Source organism: Triturus cristatus, chromosome 6 (genome assembly GCF_964204655.1).
Source record: "Triturus cristatus chromosome 6, aTriCri1.1, whole genome shotgun sequence".
Lineage (NCBI taxonomy): Eukaryota > Metazoa > Chordata > Amphibia > Caudata > Salamandridae > Triturus > Triturus cristatus.
The window spans coordinates 660,604,597-660,619,310 of NC_140589.1; positions in this window are offsets into that span (position 1 = coordinate 660,604,597).

Here is a 14,714-nt window from a genome sequence, read left to right on the forward strand (position 1 = left end):
GTTCACACTGGTCGTACAAGTACGTGTATGCCCTGGTAGTCCATGTATGTGTACGCCCTGGTAGTCCACGTACGTGTACGCCCTGGTAGTCCCTGTACGTGTACGCACTGGCGTACGTGGACTACCAGGGAGTACATGTACGTGGACTCCCAGGGCGTACACGTACGTGGACTACCAGGGCGTACACCTACGTGAACGACCAGTGTGTACACGTACGTGGACTACCAGGGTGTACACGTACGTGTGCACACTGGTCGTACACGTACATTTGTACGGTCCGTACACACACCCGTACTCCGGCAGGAACAACAGTGTGATGATACGGACCATTTACACGCCCTCAGAGCGTGTGTACGGTGCGCTTCACAGCTTACACAGGTGATAGGAGGCGCACACAAATGGAATGGAGGTGTCAGACTCATGCACGGCTGTACATCAAGTCATAGTCATTCCAGTCCTACATGTGCAGGGCCTAGGTGTGTCAGGCAGTGATGTGGCACATGTCTCCTCATGTTTTAGCACAATAGATGTGTGATGACCTGTGTACACATGTCATGTGTGATGGAGCAGTATGTGGCACACTTCCCCCTCCCACAATGCACATGTGTGCATGTAGTACAAATGTGTCAAGCACTGCATCACTGGTATGGCACAGTCACCAACACCCGCAAATGTCCCCTGATGCCAGGGACAGGGACACTAACACCTGACATATAAGTAACAGCGTGCCCCGATGTGAACATGTCCTGTGTGTGTCATGTGTTCCCATGAGCTTGCTGGTGTTGTTCCGTCAAATGCATCTGCTGTTGCTGCATCCAACATGTGTCTGTGTGTAGATGGGCATGGCACACATATACGCACACCATGCCACATGAGGATTCACACGTTACGTGTGTCTGGATGCTTCAAAGATGATTTTATGACATGAGGACATATCTGCGCCGTATCCATGACTGTGTTTTTGTGTTTCACGTGTACCCCTTCATTGCTATGTGTATGATCTGTACATTTCCAATGACATGTGACCTGTAGCTTGCCGCCAGCAGTCTGTATGAGATGACATCCTTCCAATGCAGATTTGTGTATGTATGTCACTCCTGTGATGTCTCTGGCTGTTCACTTACACTGGCCCACAGCTAGTTCCGGCCCATGTTATGTAGAACGTGACTATCAACGGGTGTAGCCGGCTTGTCGTAGAAGTATCACCTGGCTGCCATACGTGTCCTGGATGTGTAGCACAGACCTGACTCTGTATTTTGCTGATGTGTATTAGCAGTTGAGCATGTGCTCAGTTAATTGACATTGATGTTGTCAATGAACTCTTTGTTCTTCCTTCCAATTATCTGCAGGGCACCGCCTCTCCCCCGGCCAATGCCAGACTTGGCTGCCATGAGGGAACGTGACTGCCTAAGACGGTACCGCTTTTCGTAACAGTTGATTGAGGACTTGACCGCAAAGCTTGAACAACACCTCCAACCGCGACACAGGTATCCTACTGCGCTGACCCCCAAGATGAAGGTGATGGCAGCCCTACATTTTTTTGCCACCGGTACCTTTCAATTCACCATAGCTGATGTGGGTGGCATGTCCCAGACCATGTTCAGCCGTGTCCTGCTTGATGTTTTAGAAGCCATGTTGGAGCACCTGGATGATTTTATCCATTTTCCAACTCCTGAGCAGTTGACAGGTATCAAGGGTTCGTTCTATGCCCTGGGAGGGATGTCCCATGTAATTGGGTCCATTGATGGGACATATGTGGCTTTGGTACCACCACATGCACAGGAGGTAGCCTATCGAAACCGAAAACATTATCACTCCATCAATGCCCTTGTGGTGTGTCTTGCTAACATGCTGATTTCCCATGTCTGTGCACGTTTTCCAGGGTCAGCACACGATGCCTACATCATGAGGCGTAGCAGGGTGCCAAAAATGATGCTGCGGCGGCACAACGAACGAGCATGTCTTGTTGGTGGGTATACTGTGTTTGTCCTGTATTTAGTGGTATCTTTGTATGTTACAGCATCTCCTGACCCACTTCTTTTCATGATGTTTCCATGTAGGGGACTCTGGCTATCCCAACATGCCATGGCTGGTGACGCCTCTCCGCAACCCCAGAACAGCTGCAGATCACCGTTACAACAACGCCCATGGGCAGACCAGGCGAGTGATTGAGAGGACGTTTGGCCTCCTGAAGAGCCGATTCTGGTGCCTCCACAAGACAGGCGGGTCCCTCCCGTATGCACCAGTGAAGGTCTGCAAAATCTTCCTCATGTGCTGCATGCTGCACAACATGGCAGTGGAGAAAGCTGTGCCACTCATCCTGGATCCCGATGAGCAGGAACATCCACCCATGGAGGATGAAGGCTTTGGTCAGGAGGCAAGTTAGGAGGAGGAGGAGGAGGACATCCGGAGTCAGCTCATACGCAACTTCTTAATGGTGAGTCACTGGGTCTGGGTGTGCACGCTTGGAGCCTTGTGTGGCATGTGGTGCAATGTGTGTGTCCAGCTGACTGTGTGCTAAGTGACTTAGAGGTGTGTTCTGATGTGTCACTCGAGTGATGATGTTATTCCACACATTTTAGCTGACACACTCAGTTTTCAACTAGCATGGTGTCAACCTTATTCATGCAGAGTACATGACCATGCTTGCGGATGACTATATTTTTCCTGACTTCTTGTGTGTCTGTCATCCCCAGGTAGTTGCGCATGCTGTCTGCTCGTGGCATCATTGTGCTCCTGCTATTCCTCATGAGTATTGCAACGTGTGCTGAATCAGCGTTACATGCACGGACATGGTGAGATGTCTCCTTTGGGTAAGGATTGCAGCAAGCCATTTTGGGTGTGGTAGTTGTTTGGAATGTGTGGGCACTGCTCCTGTGCAGGTTTTGTCACTATGCATACATGTCGACTCACCATGGGGCACATGACATGTAGCATGACTCACATGAATTGATAGTCACACTTCGTGACAGTCATCTGTAATGGGATTGTGGATTGTGATGAAGGCATCAATGTGTATAAAACTTCCCTATGAAATATACGGGATGCTACGGGTGGACATAGTGTGGGACATCCCCATAAGAGGCTCAATGGGGAATTGCAGCCTCTCTGTGTGCAGCAGGGGATGTTCGGCTCACCCCCTTCACTTGTGTGCCAGTCCAAAGGATTTACAGTATCTGTGGTGCGAAGGGGGTGTCCAGTGTAGGTCCCACATGTTCATCCAAAAGACCTGTGTGTCTGTTCATATTGATGCATTTCCATAGGTGTGAGGCTGAGTAATAAAGGTGTTCCTCACCCTCCAAGGTGCCTCATCTCTGTCAATGCAGGTCTCTTGCCACTGTGCATGCGGCATCTCTGGCATAGTTGTCAAAGATTATGCATATGAGTCTATGTGTAGATTAGCAACCTGCATGCTGTTCTTCATGTATTTGATTCTCTATTGTGCATGGAGTCTATGGCTGTGTATGTGTTTTAGCATGTTGGTCCCCACAACGGGCCATCAACACCTGCTGAGGGTGTGTTTCCTGTGCGCAGCTCACCTTTCAGTTTCATGATCCGGTGTCAGTCATCTTTGGTGATTGTGCATCCTTTGTCTCTGGGTGTGCCATGGAAAACCAGACACTCCTTCCTTTACATACACCTGTTGCAGTGGTCCTTTCTGACATCCTAGTCTTTGGGTGGAACTTGTGGCATAGTTTCCAGGACATGCCGCCTGCTGTTGCTGCCCCTGCAGCAAGGGCACACAAAGTTTCTGGTTTTGGCAACACACACACATCAAAGATGCTCCTCCCTTCCTCCCTCAACCCATTCTTTTGGCTGTCATCAGCTTGTCTGTGCCACAGTTGCGGCCACGCGGTGCCAAAGGCTGAGCCGTCTGCACGACCCTCAGGTCCTTGCATGACCCACATCACACTACAGTGTGATGTTGCAGACACCCTCCAAGCAATGTCCATCCACAAATCTCCCGCCTGCTCTCAGGCACATACTAAGCGCACACACAACACCTTTGCATGATGAGTGTGCAACTCCGACTGCCTACACAGCGCTGCCACGCCTTCCAGGCCCTGTCACACCAACCAGGTCAAGTCCCTCCTACTCCCCACTGGCTCTGTACCCCAGCAAGGCCATGGGAGTGGGACTCAAGGCTTCTGCATGTAGTATGGTGTCGTCGTCAGGCACATGGCACAGGTATCATCTCTCAGCGTGTCAATCTACAATGTGTCCAGGACCCCCCTCTCCACCATCACATGCGCACACAACCTCATCTTCAACTCGTATGCCATTGACAGCCAGGTGCTCCTCACCCTCACCAAGGACGCAGACATTGCCAGTTCCAATATTCAAGATTGCATGAGATCCATTGATGAATGGCAGAACATCAGCCACCTGAGTCAGGACTTGTACAGGACTGAGGTCAACATATGAGGATTGTCCCCTTACAGCTGGGTCAACTGCTTGAGTCCCACCCGCAAAAGCCCTGCACAAGCACCCAGTGTCCACGCACACAAGATGGTGTGCATCATGGATTGCTTGCTCACATTTGCCATGTTAATCACCAGCATCTGTGCCTCAGACTGCAACACCCTCTAAATTATGCACATGATCCCCAGATAGATCCACTCCAAGGAAAGACGGACCATCCCCCAGGTCCACGACAACATCCGTGTCAAATACTGCCCAGGCCTCTACGGAGCAGCCACATCCAAACTCCCGGGAAACTTGTCCACATCCAGGGTGCATCTGCACACCTCAGCTGCAACATCCCGCGCCCCAGCCACATCACCCTCCAGCAGAGATAGCTGCAATGGATCACTGTGTGCTGCAGGATGACCTTCAGACTCCCCACCCACACTCAGGAGGCAGGCCACAACCCCGACCCAAAACCAACCTTGTACCACTGTCATCTGAGACCCCGTAGTGCCATCTCCATGCATCCAACTGTGACCTGGCCACCATTCTTCAGATTCACCATACTCCAGCATGCAGGACATAGTTCTCCCACCTGGGAACACATACCTGGGACTCCATCCCCGGGAACTTCCGAATGAGGCATGACCTCTATGCCTTAATGATACTCTTACAAATAGGTCTGTCCGCACAGTATTGCAAGGCCCCCCCCCTCAGCAGCTTGAGGCCATCACAGGTGAGTATTGTGCTCCATGTCTGTATTGAATTATACATTGTGACCCATGTGTGTCCTGTACCAGACTCAGATCCCAGGGTATGGATGGGTGCAGTTAGTTCAACACTCAGGCATAGTTTGACATTTACACACACATATGCTGTGGACTAATGCAAAATGACACCAACATCTCATGACAAAATAAACTTTTTATTTATGGTGGGGTACGTCTTTTGGTAGATGAACTAAGGTGCTCTACCGGGTGCATAGAATCCAAAGTTCACAGGGGGAGATGGTATCCTTTGCTTTGGAAGTCATCAGAGTCCAGAACACAGTGTTGGTCATCATTGGTCAGACTATGACCAGCAAGTCCATGTGGCAGAGAATGTCATTGGATGAGGTGCTGCTGTTGCACCAGAGGGCCAGGTGCCAGGCCAGGTGACCTGGGAGATGTGGATGGTCCGCTGCCTCTCACGGTCTTTTCCGTGGACGACCCACCTTCCTGGGGGGACCCTCAGATGCAGGCCTTGATGATGTCTGTGATGCTCCATCGGACGAATCCTCCTCCTCCCTCCCTGTGGCTGGTGGTGGTCTTCGCCTGGTGGCACAGGGAGGGTTGCCCATGTTGTCGGCGATCCGACGGAGTGAACGGCTCATGTCCGTTTGCACCGCCAGGAGCTCAGCCAGTCTTGCCTCCATCCGTCCTTGGTGTTGTTGTTGACTGGCATGTTGCTCGGCCTGCAGGTTCTTCATCTCGTCGAGGGTCCCCTTCATCTCAGTGAGGCTCGACACTACCTGGCTGATGCCCCTGGTGTCACGCCGGTATGTGCCCAGGATGTGGTGTATGTGTGACATACCGGTTCCCTCAGCTGCCTGATCAGGTTCTCGCCTCCGCCTGCCTCCACTCCCACCACCCCTGCCCACACGAGCCTGGTCTGCCGTTGTGGGCACATCGGGTCTACGGGACCCCTGAGGGATGGCATTTGCGGGGTTGTCTGCCTCCTCCTGGATGCCCGGAGAACCTTGTCCCTCCTGGTCAGACTGGCTGTGTTGTTCAGTGCGAGCAGGGCTCCTGGGTGTCTCCTGACATGTGGCAGGAATGGGGGTGGGTGTTGGCACAGATGTACCGGATGCAGGTGCTGCAGGGGCTTGGGCACCAGAGGGGCCAGGTTGGCCGGGGTCATCCACGGAGTGGTGAGAGTCGTCGCTGCCGGTGGGATCATCTTCACGCTGAGCCTGTGACTGTGATTGTTCCCCCCAATTGTTGGGGGGAGGTCCATGACATTGCCCTGTGTGTGAGAGGGAGACAATGTTATTGCTGTTTCATGCCACATCCATGTTTCATACATACTCAAGTTGTCACAGTTCCTCCAGGTAGTTGGATGTGCCTAGCATTCCTCTCAATGTCCACTTGGGGATGGGTATGTTGCGGGGGACAGATTGATATGTTCTCCTGAGTGTTTGACCTGTTGAATTTTGGCTAGGATGCTTATTTGGCTATGGATTGGTCTGGTTGTGTCACATGTCCATTGTGAGTGTGGGTAAATCCGTTGCCTGCCCCGGGGGTGTGTGCTTGTGTAGGAGGGGGTGTGTGACCGGGCCTGCTGTTGGGTGTAGTGTGATTTGTCATTGGGTCTCCCAGGTGATGTGTCTGTCTCCTCATGGTGCATGCTGCCATGTCAGTGAGTGTGAGTTCCTGTGCTAGATATCTGACCTTGTGGAGTTGGTGTTTCAGTGTCCTTCGGTCACTGGAGGGCGTTGTGCTGCATACAGCAGGGCCAAGTGTCAGGTACCTTGTCAGTATTTTGCCAGTCCCTGTGCATTGGGCATGGTGCATGGGTATGTACCTAGGCCATATGGGCTGAGGGCATTGGTGTCTGCTTCTGAGTTGCACAATGTGTTGTGTGAGCCCCACCTTCCCAGCATCCCGGACATCCAGTCTTGGGTTTGTGGTTGGTGTGGCCTGGGACATGGCATTGCCTTTATTTGTGAATGGGGCATGGAGACGTTAGTGGCATGAGCGTGGTTTTTGAGTGTGGTTGTGTGCAGTGAGGGCTTGGGGGAAGTTTCGTGCATTTGGTGTATTTGTGGTGTGGATGCCATTCCCCCATTTTACGTGAGTTGTTTGTGTACTCACCAGGCTCTGCGACTCCTTCGACTCCGTGTACTCCCACCGGCGGAAGCATGGCCATCACCTTCTCCTCCCAGGGATGGTAATGTACGAGTCTGCGGGGCAGCCCACCTCCAGTGATGTTACTCTGGGCGTGTTCCTCGTTCATTTTCCTCTTGACTGCCCTGCGCAGATTGTACCACCTGGCTTGGCATTCATGCCTGGTCCTTCGGATGGGCGCAACAGCATTCACCTTATCGACGATCCTCTGCCACAGGCTAGTTTTTTGGGCTATGCTGGTCTGTCTGACCAATGTTCCAAACAGCTGTGGCTCGACTCTGATGACTTCGTTGACAAGGAGGCCCAGTTCCGCCCTTGTGAACTTTGGATTCTTGTCTGTGGGCATGGTGTGGGTTGTGGGTGTGGATGGTTGTGGGTGTGTGGGTGTGAATGTGACGGTGTGTGTGTGAATGTGAAGAGGGGGTGTTTGTGAAGGAGGTTGTGTGAAGGTGTGTAAGTTAAGGCGTAGTTAAGGTGTAAGTAAGGTGCATTTGTTTGTCTGTGGGGTCTGTCAGCAGTGGGTCTGTTGCAAAGGCTTATGGGTTGTGTGTGTGGGCCCTTTTTATTGGTCCATTTGTGGGTGTGGCTGTGTTTGAAATTTTGGTGGGTGTGTTATAAGAGGGGGTTGTGATTTAGGGCCTCTGTGTGCCTGTTTGGATGTGCCAGGTCAGTCATTGAGATGTATTTTGTCATGAAGACGTGTTTTGTGGTGTTGTGCGAGTCAAAATGACCCTCCTTGTGCTGTTTTACACGTAGGTAAAGTTCGTACATATGTGATGCTGGGTGAGGGTGCTGGGGTACGGTGTTGGGGTACGGTGCATACAGGTACGGGGCTGGGTTACGGGCCTGGGGTGTGGCGCGTACAGGTGGGGGCTGGGGTACGGTGTTGGGGTACGGTGCGTACAGTTGCGGGGCTGGGGTACGGTGTTGGGGTATGTTGCGTACAGGTGCGGGGCTGGGCTACGGTGTTGGGGTACGGTGCGTACAGGTACGGGGCTGGGGTACGCGCCCTGGGTGCGGCGCATACATGTGGGGGGCTTGGGTATGGTGTTGGGGTACGGTGCGTACAGGTGCGGGGCTGGGGTACGGTGTTGGTGTACGGTGCGTACAGGTACGGAGCTGGGGTACGGTGTTGGGGTACGGTGCGTACAGGTGGGGGCTGGGGTACGGTGTTGGTGTACGGTGCGTACAGGTATGGGGCTGGGGTACTAGCCTGGGGTGCAGCGCGTACATGTGGGGGGCTGGGGTACGGTGTTGGGGTACGGTGCGCACAGGTATGGGGCTGGGTTACGGTGTTGGTGTACGGTGCGTACAGGTACAGGGCTGGGGTACGGGCCTGGGGTGTGGCACGTACAGGTGGGGGTCTGGTGTACGGTGTTGGTGTACGGTGCGTACAGGTACGGGGCTGGGGTACAGGCCTGGGGTGCGGCGCATACAGGTACTACGGTCCTGGGGTATGGTGCGTACAGGTATGGGGCTGGGGTACGGGCCTGGGGTGCGGTGCGTACATGTGGGGGGCTGGGGTATGGTGCGTACAGGTACGGGGCAGGGTTATGGTGTTGGGGTATGGTGCGTACAGGTGCGGGGCTGGGGTACGGTGTTGGTGTATGGTGCGTACAGGTACGGGGCTGGGGTACGGGCCTTGGGTGCGGCGCATACAGGTGGGGGCTTGGGTACGGTGTTGGGGTATGGTGCGTGCAGCTACGGGGCTGGGGTATAGGCCTGGGGTGTGGCGAGTACAGGTGCGGGGCTGGGGTTCGGTCCTGGGGTACGGTGCGGAGGGGAGGTACGGTGCTGACATACAGGGGTACAGTGCTGACATATGCGGGGGGAGGGTGGGCTGTACGAGTCGTATCCGGGCACAAGTTTACCCGTGTACATGTGTGCTACAGCGTTCGCTCCGTAGGGGGCCTTTTACATGCGGTTGTGTATTCGGTCGGGCGGTACGGATCGTACTTGAGCGCTCGGACTTCTGTTTTACGATTTGCACGTAAAAATGTCCGGCTCCCAATCGTACACTTTTACCAACACTATTCGGACGTAAAAATTTCCGGGTCCCTCTCGTACCCTTTTCCCGACGCAATTCGTATGTATTTTTCACGTACGAATCGTACTTCGCAGTTTGTACGGTACTTGTACGATTCGTACGTGAAAATATACGGATACGAGTCGTACGCAAATTTATTTTGCCGGATCGGAATCGGCACCTAAGGTGTTAATATGTTAATTGTGTATTTTTTTGGGGGAGTGGGTTGAGGGTTGACAGGGGAGAAGGGTGGTAAGTAATTTAATTTTTATTAAATTTTTAAATATTTTTTATATAATTTTTTTTAAAGTTATTTTATAGTGTTAATTGTGTGAATTAATTTATATTTGATGGTTATTGATTTTGTTGTTAATTATTATTAGTTAATTAATTAATTGAAAATAATTATGTTAATTGAATAATCTTTTACAACATTGGTGGTGATGTTTATAGGGGAATATAGTGGGAGGTAATGTGTTTATTTATTAATTAATTGCTAATTAATGTTAATTATATTGCAGGAGTGGGAATACTAAATTACTCCCCTACGCTATCCATCACTTTCCCTACTGTTATACTTGGTGGAGTGGGGATAGTAAATTATTTCCACCCGCTATCCAACATTTTTGCTACTGTTGCACTCGCTGGAGTGGGAATAGTAATTTTTACCCACCTGTTATCCAACACGTTCCCTACTGTTGCACTCGGTAGAGTGGGAATAGTAATTTTTACACATCCGCTATCCAACACTTTCCCTACTGTTGCACTCACTGGAGTGGAAATAGAAATTTTTACCCTCCGGCTATCCAACACTTTTCCTACTGTTACACTTGGTGGAGTGGGAATAGTAAATTATTCCCACACGCTATCCAACACTTTCCCTACTGTTGCACTTGCTGGAGTGGGAATAGTAACTTTTACCCACCCATTATCCAACACTTCCCCTACTTATGCACTCACTGGAGTGGGGATAGTAATTTTCACACTCCCGCTATCCAACACTTTCCCTACTGTTACACTCGTGGGAGTGGGAGTAGTAATTTTAACCCTACGCTATCCAACACTTTCCCTACTGTTGCACTTGCTGGAGTGGGAATAGTAATCTTTACACTTCCGCTATCCAACACTTTCCCTACTGTTACACTTGGTTGTGTGGGAATAGTAAATTGTTCCCACTCGCTATCCACACTTTGCCTACTGTTGCACTCTCTGGAGTGGGAATAGTAATTTTTACCAACCCACTATACAACACTTTCTCTACTGTTGCACTCACTGCAGTAGGAATTGTAATTTTACTCTCCCGCTATGCAACACTTTCAATACTGTTACACTTGTTCGAGTGGGAATAGTAATTTTATCCCCTATGCTATGCAATATTTTTCCTACTGTTATAGATAATGTAGTATGAAATATTATTTAAAAAATAATAACAATAATTTAATTTATTATATATAAAATTAATTTTTATATGTATATTACAGTTGTATTTAGATATATATGTAATTATAAATTAAATTGTGTTTTTACCATTTTATAATTAAATCTAATATTTATGTATTAATATTATTAAGTTAATAGATATTATCTACTGGCGGTCGCCAGTAGATAGTTATAGTTACAACCTAGTTTCCATAGGAAATCTCAAAACTCTATTTTGAATAACTTTGGCGCCGGTTGACGAATCCTCGCGAAATTTTCAAAACTAATGGGGCGCTCCGTTCAGCTCCTACCCTGAAAGTCTCGGGGTGATTCGTCAAGCAGGGGCCGAGAAAAAAGGGGGGTCCCAAAACGCATTTTCCCCATGCATTTTTCCATAGGACCTTTAGACACAGCTACAGCCCGAACGGCTGAACAGAATTACTTGAAATTTGGCAGAGAGGTAGCCATAAGGTCAAGGAAGTGCCTTCTGCAGGTCTGGTGTAAATCTGTTCAGTATTTCCTGAGAAAATAGCATTTAAAAGCATAGATATATGTGGGCAGAGCCTAACCACACATCTCATCCTGAGATCTGATTGGCTATCAGCACTTCATCCAAGAAGTGTTGGCAGCCATCTTGGGACCAATATACATGATAGCACCTCATTAAAAAGCATTTCAGTTAATAGAAGGTTTTAAGACTTTAGTTACATTATAAATCATTTGTTGATGGTGCCATACTCATTTTAGGAATTGTGGTAAGTTCTAAGGTGATTTCACCATGTGAAAAAGCCTTCTGCTGGGATATCATGATTGAGAGAAAAATATTTTCTCATGCTTTTACCACAGAGGTTGGGAAGGTGATCTATAAGCTAAACTGAGAGCTTATTTTCTGTAAATTCACATTATCTTTCTCAGTCATGTGAGAATGAAGTCTGACATTCTCAGTAAAACATGTACATCCAACAAGGGCAGAGACTGTCAGTTGATTCCTTTGTGTTCTACTGCAGCTTCCCAGAGTGTTCCAAAGAACTACTAGAGCGCTAACAGTCCTACTTATGATAAACGTATGGCACACCTGAAGCCATCTTGCTTGGATTAAAGTGGTAACTCTAAAAACATTTAATTTAAAAAGGAACAAAATGAGGGGGTTCATTTTTCCATAAAAAGTATGATTAGTGCTGCAGAAAGAAAAATTAGGGCACATTTTGAGTGACTTCTCAAATCCTCTTCTATTTCATTAAAAAATTCTGACATGCAGACTGAAACATGCACGTTCAATACCAGCAGCAGTTTTCCCTGGTGAGCAGTAGCTTTACTACAGTGATCTAATGAGCAAAAAGAGTGCTAACATTCTGAATTTATGGCAAATGTGTGACACATCTGAATGCCTTCTTGATGGAATCAAAGTAAAAAACTGAAAGTATTTCCTACTGAGGAGACTGCAGTAAATGAGGAAATTAGGAAACTTCATAACAAATAAGTCTCCCAAGATGGCCACCAGAGACAAAAGAGCCCAAATGTAGCCCAAATATCACCCAGATGTAGCCCAAGTATAGCCCAATGACAGAATGTCCCAGAATGTTCTTAAAAACAACTAGAGCGCTTACTGTCTTCATTATGACAAAAGTATGGCACACCTGAATCCATCTTGATTGGAATAAACTGGTAACACTTAAAACATTTAATTTAAAAAGGAACACAATGAGGGGGTTCATTTTGCCATAGAAATTATGATTAATGCTGAAGAAAGAAAATGAGGGCACATTTTGAGTGACTTCTCAAATCCTCTTCTATTGCCTCTTATTTTTACTGAGTTATTCTTATTGAATTTTACCGCATAAATTAAGTCTAGGTAATTAAAATTTACCACATAATTGGCGCCCGAACAGGGACACCTCTCACACCCCACGCGCCGGAGGTGCATTGCAGACCCGGTCTCCTGCCACAGCCGGACGGACAACTACGCGTACCCGCAGGATTTCCTGTATCTCCCTCAGGCCAACGGAGGTGACTGAGGCTGCGATCAACACCCAGACGAGGCGGTGAGGAGTGCGGAGGATCCCGACCAGAGCCTAGCTGAGAGAGCAAGATCCGAGGTATACAGAGGCCCACCAAGTTCCGAAGTTCCGAAGTAACTAAGTCACGAGTCGAGTCCAGTCCAGTTTGGTCTAGTCCAGTCCAGACTTTCCGAGGCCTTCTGTTCCGTTCCGTGCTTCCCGGTGAGTACCGTTGCTGGGGACGCATCTAGACGTGCGCATTGGTTTGTGCCGGTCAAGACGGGTTTGGGTACACAGATCTGGTCTGCACTTTTTTAGCAGTGTATCTGTACTGTTTAGCAGTACATCTAGTATTATGCAGTTAACTAGTTTTATTCTAATTATCATTGTTCGTTCTAAAATGTTTTAATATGTTTTAAATGTCGTGGTATGAGTGATTGTTCGATCTTCATTACTGTGTCTATTGTATTAATTGTGTTCAAGTCCGAGTAAGAACCAAGTAGCAAGGTTTAAGATGCCGTTATTCTCAAAATTAAGACAGATTAGAACTAGAAAAGGGATACTCGAGGAAGCCGTTCCCATTCCACCTAGGGACACTCCAGGGTACTTTATGTACCATAAACATGGCCTAGATGCCGTATTATATCTCGATTTGTGGGTAGACTACACCAAGGATTTAGCAGAGAATCAGAGATGGCCCGCCGCTGGGACATGGGATGCAGATTGCATCATGAGAGTAGAAGAAGCATTATGGAAAAAGAAAGCCAGACAGTCACAGAAAGATGCCATTGAATTATGGCATAAAGAATCGCATAGACGCACAGAGAAAGAGCTCAGAAAAGAAGAGAGAAGTAGGGAGGATTCAGACAAAGCCCTAGAAAATGTATTAATTGAGGAAGGTATCCGAGCAAAAGCCGAACAAGTAGACAGACAACAAAACACTCTTATGAATGGTATGTATCCTCTTCTGGCGGAGGGTTTACCTAAGGCCACCCTGGAAGTACCGAAAGATCTGCCACCTCCATTGCTTCCGACTAAAGTGCACCCCAAGACTGCAAAGGACATTTTCCTTTCTTCCTATTTAGATGATGTAGCCCCCGAATATGTTAACCCTCCACCGCCACGCACACCACCTGCTAATGGTGCTCGACCCCGAGATAATCCGCCCCCGTTTCTGCAGCAACATACTCCTCCGTCCGTTTCAAACCTTCCGCCCGTTCCTTCACTCCTTCCTGCATCTATTATTCCTACCTTACACCCAATGAATCCTTTTGGACCTAGCACCTCAGGAGGTGCGACAGGAAGTTTTCATACGCCGCCATCAGTGCGTCGATTGACTTATAGGGATTTAGCACACCAACGTACACCTCAAACAGCGAATTATGACATACTTAAAGAGCCTCTTACAGATTGTAGATATGATCCAGTACCAGGTAAAGACGACAGAATGATGCTATCATCAGTACGTCTACGACGAGTTGCTAACTATTTAATGATACTACCAGGAATGATTGAACATCTAGACAAAATATATCACTTTGTCCAAACAGGGCAAGGTCCTGAAAGTATTGGCGAGGCCATGGCATACCAGAAAGTGGACACGCAAAAACTGTTGTTACGCTTCTTTATAAACTGCCTGATAAGACACAGAGATAGGCCAGGTGTAGACGCGGAAGAAATGAGAGCACTTAACAAATGGGGTCAGAATATAGCAGACGGAAAACATGATAAACAGAATAGTATAGAAAGTATGTACCGAAGGATCCGAAAAACAGTAGAACAAATATGTGAAAAAGAACAGCCTGAAAGAGAAACAGATGCAGACAAAACCGAGTCCTCAGGGGATGAGGAACAACTAGAAATGACAACAGGACAATTACAATTACCAGCTAGAGAAACGATAGCTTATGTAGGAAAAGGAAGATCCTTCAATAATCCAATACGTCCGATACGTCCAGAAAGTAAGAGAATTTTTCAAGC